Source organism: Zootoca vivipara, chromosome 4, assembly GCF_965207765.1.
Source record: "Zootoca vivipara chromosome 4, rZooViv2.hap1.1, whole genome shotgun sequence".
Classification (NCBI taxonomy): Eukaryota; Metazoa; Chordata; class Lepidosauria; order Squamata; family Lacertidae; genus Zootoca; species Zootoca vivipara.
The window spans coordinates 5,415,589-5,423,078 of NC_142587.1; the positions used below are offsets into that span (position 1 = coordinate 5,415,589).

The following is a 7,490-nucleotide window of genomic DNA, read 5'->3' on the forward strand; positions in this document are numbered from 1 at the left end:
TATTCTAAAACCTTGCAGAGCAAATATGATTGATACTGCATATAACTTATGACACCCTGGTAGAAGCAGGTTCTTTTTTCTAATTAGGCAAAGCTGCTATTGAATGTGTGAGGAATTCACTGGGTTCAAATTCCTTAGCAAGCTCACCTGAGGTGCACCTCCTGGGCTACAGTGCCAATCGGAAAGCATGTCATCTGAGCAATTGCACCAAGGCAAATTCTACAGTTTTAATCTTTCATTTTTAATCTTGCCTTCTTTTAGAATTTAGAAGTTGCTTTCTGCAGTAAACAAGCACCGTTGTTGCCCACCAAAAGGTGGGTTGTGACTAGAAGATAAGACAGTACTCACCAGCACAGAGAACCAGCGCCCTTTCTATTGCTGTCCATGTCAGCCATTTTGTTCTGGTACCCATGGCACCTTTATTAATACCGGTACTCGAATACCAGAAGCTCATTTTTTTGTAAGCAGGAAAAGCACTGAGAACAGTTCTCTTTTCTCTCTCTCCTAACAGTGTGCCTGCAGGCAGCCTGCACACCTCCTCATGAGAGGAGAATTTTGTGTGGCTTAAAAAAAAATCTGCATAAACAGGATGGAGTAGAGATAAAAGTGAAAAATATGGAAGTGAAATTAAACTTACCCATCCAGTCCTTCTACTGAGGAGCGCATGTGAGCTTTCCAACCATAAGCACAATGACACGCACTATATACGGTAGCCTCACAGTAGTGCTTTTCAAATGATCAGTTTATGGTGAATGAACATAGGTGTGAGGGGAACACTAGGTGACCTTGAGCCACTCACTGTTTCTCAGCCTAACCTACCTCACAGGGTTGTTGTAAGGATAAAATAGAGGGGAAACCCTTTATGACATCTTGTACTGATTGGAGGAAAGAGGAATTTAATAAGTAATTACATAAATATTTGAATTCAGATTTGTCTGTTCAATATATATAGGGGAATGAAAGCTACTAACACTGTAAAGTTAAGGTGAAAAACATATACATAAGCACAAATAAATGAGTAGATGTGTTGAAACTACTTTCTTATAGCTCTGGTTTTCTTTTATTAATTGTCCTTGAATATCAGGTCATCAGAGTATGCTTTACAATTGCCCCATCTTTCTCTTCTTGATCTAACAGTCAAGTGTGAAGTTGCAGAGGGCAAATTAAATGGTACAGAATATACCTATATCTTCCAATATTTTGCAGATAAAAAACTGCCACAAATTTGTAACACATCTCAATGAAAATTGAAAATTGTTGAAGGATTTCTGTTTGCTGGGGTACATTATACTTGTTTCCTCCAACAGCTTCTCCTGTGTTGATATCTGAAGTAGGGCCATGTAGTGTAGCAGTTAGAGTGTTGGACTAGGACCTGGGAGTTCAGGGTTCAAATCTCCACTCAGCCATGAAACTCCCTGGGTGACCTTGGAGTCAGTCGCACTGCCTCTCAACCTAACCTACCTCACAGGGTTGTTGAGGTGACAAAATGGGGAGAAAAGCTATGTACCTCACCTTAAGCTGCATGGAGGAAAAACGGGGATATAAATAAAAATAGTGTATGTTGTTGACCCAGGTGGCGCTGTGGTTAAACCACTGAGCCTAGGGCTTGCCGATCAGAAGGTCGGCGGTTTGAATCCCTGTGACGGGGTGAGCTCCCGTTGCTTGGTCCCAGCTCCTGCCAACCTAGCAGTTCGAAAGCATGTCAAAATGCAAGTAGATAAATAGGAACCGCTACAGCGGGAAGGTAAACGGCATTTCCATTGTGCTGCTCTGGTTCACCAGAAGCGGCTTTGTCATGCTGGCCACATGACCTGGAAGCTGTATGCTGGCTCCCTCGGCCAATAATGCGAGATGAGCGCGCAACCCCAGAGTCGGTCACGACTGGACCTGATGGTCAGGGGTCCCTTTACCTTTACCTTTATGTTGTTAAAGCAAAAAAAGTAAGGTTAAGTGTGCATGAACCTGTTTATGATAGCTGCAGCTCAAAAAACATCAGCAACATTATTTATTTACCTTCTAGAGAGGCAGTTATGGATGGGGGGAATAAAATGGAAAGGGTGTACTTAGAGTTTGTATTGATGTATATGCATTTACAAAAGAGTAAAAACATATCTGCTCCTAACTCTGTTAACAGAGTTAACAGAGCCCTGTGGGAAAGGGCCCTGTTATGGCTGAGGGCTTTGTTTAAAGGTGATTCTGGTCAGTTGAACAGGGGTTTTTTAAAAAAGCATGGAATCACATTTAAAGCAAGCTTTATACAGGAGGAAGCAGTCTGTCGCTTGATCAATTGACCCCCTAAGTAGAAGTGTTCTGCTCAGATCTTACCTAATATTGGCTTCTTGTGCAGTTATTACAGAAGCCCCAGCTGGCAGCCTTACCTGACAGTCACCGCAGGCTCCTCCACACCTTCTCTACACATGCATGAATTCATGGAGGAGGAGAAGGAGGAGGACCATGTCTCTGCCCGTCTCAAAGGTTGCTGTAACCAGCATGCCCTTTGCAAGTAGAACTGAAAGCCTAAAAATGAGCACCTCTGTGAGTGCAGCTGGCCAAAGGCTCCTCCCTACTCCCCCTCAACATGGAAATTTTAGATTTGCAGCAGGGGCTACACTCCATTTCATCGCCCTTTGGATTCAAACCATTTTGATACAAAGTATTTTTAATTACTTATATTTTGTGAGCAGCCTGCCAAAGCAGCAACAGCCAGTGGCTGGGAGATGAGAAGGATCATAAATCTTTTTTTCCTTCAAAACACCACATTGTCAAATATCCTTTTAAATGTAGCACACCACGTTCCTCTGACTGAGGGGTGTTCCATAAAATTCATAGTTTAACTGGCAACCTTTGCACCCTCCTTTCCCCTGAAGCAATTGCAAGGAGGGAGTGTCAAACCTCTGAATTTCCCAGAGGCTATTTTTTCTTCAAAAGAAAGTGGAAAGAAACCTTGTACTGGACTGTAATGTGAATCGCTCTCTGGTACTGCCAATTATTCACAAGAGAATTCAGAATGTTACAGCAAGCAATACTACTCATGTTAACTGCTCATAATTGTATTTAAAGGACGCCACACCGGGTGGGGGGGAGGGGCGCGTTTAACACTTCTATTCTTTGAAGTAGTGTTGTGCAAGAAGTAAGTATAGATTTCTTTGAAAAGAACACGTCCTAATTGAGGAGATGTGTTTCACCAAAGAGGTGAATTTAAATTAATCAACAGATAGAGGGATTGCTTGCATTTCTTTTTCCGGAGGTTGTAAAGGTTAGGATTTGAGTTGAGCTCTTCTACTCCTAAACTGCTACAAACACACAGGGGGTATGAAAACCAAGCTAGTTTTCAGAGCAGAAAAGGGCACATGTGCAAAATAGATTTTCAGACTACCAAACTTGTGTGGCGATACCCCGATCCCTCCCAGAGTAAATAAAGACACTGGACAAATTTCATAAGGTTAATGGGCGTTAAAAGGCCACAACTTTATTGATTACGGATGTAGACAGGTATTGGCTTAGGCATTGGATCTAACCGTCTATATCCAACTCCAGGCCATTATGCTGGCAGTCTGTGAAGGGTTAACCACCGTTGGGTGAGTCCTGCGATGCACATCAACTAGGACTCACCCTGGGGCCACCTCTAGGGGGTGTGCCTTTTGGCCCTCACCTACCACGGCTTTGGACTTGGTCACGCCCCCGGACTCCTTAAGGGAGTATCCTTCAGCATTTTGGGGGAGGTGATGGCAGCAACCTCCCCCCCACACACACCTGTAACCTTTCAGAGATAATCCAATGCCTACCGCCAATCGAGCCCAAAGGGCTCGCCGCCAATACCCCTACAACCGTAACCAATACCTAATAGCAAAAGGAGTGTCAGGCTGGAGGTCAGGAAAGAGAGACTGAATCCCAGCCGTGCGCTCGCTTAAATCAGCAAGCCACGCCCCCTTGGAGCATCCTGATTGGACACGCCAAGGGAGCGCCGCGTCTGGGAGCCAGCCAATGGGCTGGGAGAATGGCAGCCAGCACGTGCTCGGGCTCATGGCCCACCCACAATCTCACCTCCTTCTACGTCGGAAGTGACTTTAGCACTGCAGTGCTGAACCGAAAGGAGAGAAAAGGAGAATATGGGAATGTGGGAAGCATCCTTACACTGACCACTGATCTATCTAGCCAAGTGAAGGGGAACCTGTGGCCCTCAAGATGGTGTTGGAAGCAGCCAGAGTGGCCAGTGGTGGGAAATGATGGAAGCCGTAGTCCAATAACATACGGGAGGTTGCATTCTCACACTGGCAGTGTTTCTCCAGATCAGGGGTCAGCACCTTTTTCAGACCATGTGGTGGGCCAGACTATATTTTGAAAATAAAAATAAAAATGAACGAATTCCTATGCCCCACAAATAACCCAGAGATGCATTTTAAATAAAAGGACACATTCTACTCATGTAAAAACACGCTGATTCCCTGACTGTCCGCGGGCTGGATTGAAAAGGCGATTGGACCGCATCTGGCCCACGGGCCTTAGCTTGCCTTCCCCTGCTCTAGATCATAGGCAGAAGTTTCAGGCATCACACTTCTAAGAGAAATACAAAATCTGGTGGAGACTAAATTTCCTCCTGCATATCAGTTTGGTATATGTGGATCCAAATCATTTCATACAAGACTCAACAAAGATCAAAATACTGAAGCCTTCACCAGTAATCCTTAGGATGGTTCCCTGGACAGATAGCTGATTCTCTTTCAGCAGTAAAAATCAATCCATGCTGCCTTAATCAATTTTAGGAATCAGCTCTAGCACACATGTTTACTTACCTATTGATATTGAGGTTAGAGGTTGAAACCAAAATGGTGCTTAGCCATACCCCATAATCAAACTAGCAATTAAAATAGTTTTATGGATCTGTGCATTTATGTGAACCAATTATTTTATCTCACATTTCCACACAAAGCTGACTTTTTATTTATGGCTGCCAAAGTACATAGCAGCTTGAGTCAACAATTTGTCATACCATTTTATGCATATCTTCCCCAAAATAATTCCCTTTGATGTTGTTTCCTCCAAGCAAAAAGGAGAGAGAATGTGATTTCACACAGCATTTGCTTGTCTAGTGTTCAGTTGGCCATAGACAGCAATGTTGCTGGAAGAGTGGTATATAAATAAAATTCCTACCACACCAATCAAATTTCAAAGGATAATTAAGGGAGCAATCTTATGTACAAGGAGCTGGTGTAAAACAAGCTGATGTCAATTAAGCCAGCATAAAATTGCACCAGATCCAAATCTTGTTCAGCACTGAGGCTGCTGATGCCGCTCTGCCTACGCCTGGCAGAGGGAAGACAAGAGTGATTTGCAACTGGGTGGAATCTACACACATATAAAAAAAACATTCTGAATTATTTTTAAAAAGCATTTTGAAAACATACATTGAATTTTCCATAAGGCTCACCTTCACCATCTAGTGTCACATTGTATATTGCACTTAAAACACATGTTTTATTTGCAGCTGTATAGCTGAGTCCCAGGTTGCCAGGTCACAGGACCAATCTGAACAGACTAAGGATTCAGCCTAAACAGAGCTCTCTCATCCCACTCTCACCATGCCTATTCACGTTCTTATACAGTCTTTCATATCTTCTGTTCTTTTCTTTGGCCCATCCATTTATCCAACACAATTCTTCTCATTAAACTCCAAATCCCTTGTGTTTTTTTCTCATTTCCATGTCTCACATCCCATTATATGTGAAGCTCTGTTAAACCACATGACTGGTCTTCTCTTTCACCCACTTTCGGAAGTTATTAACACCTAATTTTCTCTCTCTTAATACTATCTCTGATCCTGGAGGTAGCATATCTAGCCACCATGACTAGTAGCTTACCAAAACTTTTTGAATGTTTCGCTTCGGCAGCACATATACTAAAATTGGAATGATACAGAGAAGATTAGCATGGCCCCTGCGCAAGGATGACACGCAAATTCATGAAGCGTTCCATATTTTTAAAGAGACTTACGGTTCACCGCGCTGGCGAGAAGGTGCAGAAGCCTCGAGCTCCGAGGCTCCTGGCAATGCGGAGGGGGGGGAACCCGCGGGGGCACGCGGATCCCCGTTAAACCCCGGGTAGAGCGTCCTGGGGGCTTAGCTAGCCCGGCGGAGCTCCTAACGCAACTCCTCCGCTGCCCGGGAAGCTCGGCAGAGCCCCCGAGAATCAGCGGAGTGGCAGTCACGGGAGCCATTTTGGGCACCATCGTTACCTCCAGTAGTGAAGCCCTGAACCTGTAGCCAGCAAGTGGTGGATGCCTTCTGAAAAAGTTATGATTTGGAAAAGAACTCAGCGTGAGTAAAAATCTTGATTGACAATTTTTCTTTTTTTTAAGAATTGGACATGGTGGGAGGCTCTAAAAACGGAAGTCGGTCTCCCACATTGATTGTATTGGGATGCAGTAACCTGATCCTCAGCAGGGAAAGCGAGAAGAAGCAATCAATTTACCAGGAATTGGACTTTTAAAATCCCCCAGGAGACTGGACCTGGGTTCCTGGAGAGATCAGTGAATGGATTTATAATTTTGTTGTTATCAAGATGGGACTATTTTATTGACATTTGGATTAGTGGAATAGCCAGAACTGGACTTAAAATGGTTGTTACTTGGGAATTTGACTCCTGCCACATCCGGTTTGGTTATCTTCTGTTTTCCCACGGGATCTGAGAACAAGACCGATGGCCATCTGAGAACAAGACCGATGGACTCAACATTATCGCAGGATTCATGTTGGCAAAAGATTTTTTTGGAACTTTTGAATATCAAAGATGAACTGGTCAAGAACAATAACCTATGGCAACAAATTAATAAACAATTAGAGGATGCAAGATGCAACATGGAAAATGATGTGGAAAGAGAAGAGACCTGTTCTGAGGATATAGAGGCAAAATCACAAATGACAGACAGTAATGTCAATTTAGAAGAACTTAAAAGCTGCAAAGGAGAGGAGGAAGAAGGCTGGCAAAATGTCCCACAAGTGGGAGATGTGGGACAGATTCTGGATCTGAAAAAAAGAACTCCTCAAGGGAGAACCAGAGGAGACCCTTGCACACCCAGTGAGAGAGGGAGTGCAAGGAAATCTCTGGAAAAATGGGAAGGAAGAAGGAGGGTGTTGGGAAGCAGTAAGAGAAGTGTGGAAACAGCAGAGTGGGTCTAAAAAAGGCTGGTGGAAGTCCTCGGAAAGGGTGGGAGTGGGATAAAAAGATTAACCATGTGATTTTAGGCTGGGTTGATTGAAAAAAGTCCGACACTGGTATGAAATATGGAATTTGCTGAGATATCTGGGAAATCTAGGCCCAGGGGAAGGGGGGGATGAATGAAGTATTAAATTGGAGTTCATTGCTGGTAAAAATTTAAGCTAAGGGGAGATATAATCAATAGAATGTAAGTATATAAAAATTGAGTTTATAGATAAATTGAATGGTGATAATTAGAGAGGAAATTTTAATTAATTAAAAAATAATTTGTATAT

General features: G+C 43.4%; 1 non-coding gene across 1 annotated transcript; it reads left to right on the forward strand.

The window, feature by feature from the left end:
• Positions 1-5,871: 5,871 nt before the first annotated feature.
• LOC118085808 (U6 spliceosomal RNA) lies at positions 5,872-5,979 on the forward strand. Its single transcript, XR_004692685.2, has one exon. It is a non-coding gene; the product is annotated as a U6 spliceosomal RNA (small nuclear RNA).
• The last annotated feature ends 1,511 nt before the right edge of the window (positions 5,980-7,490 follow it).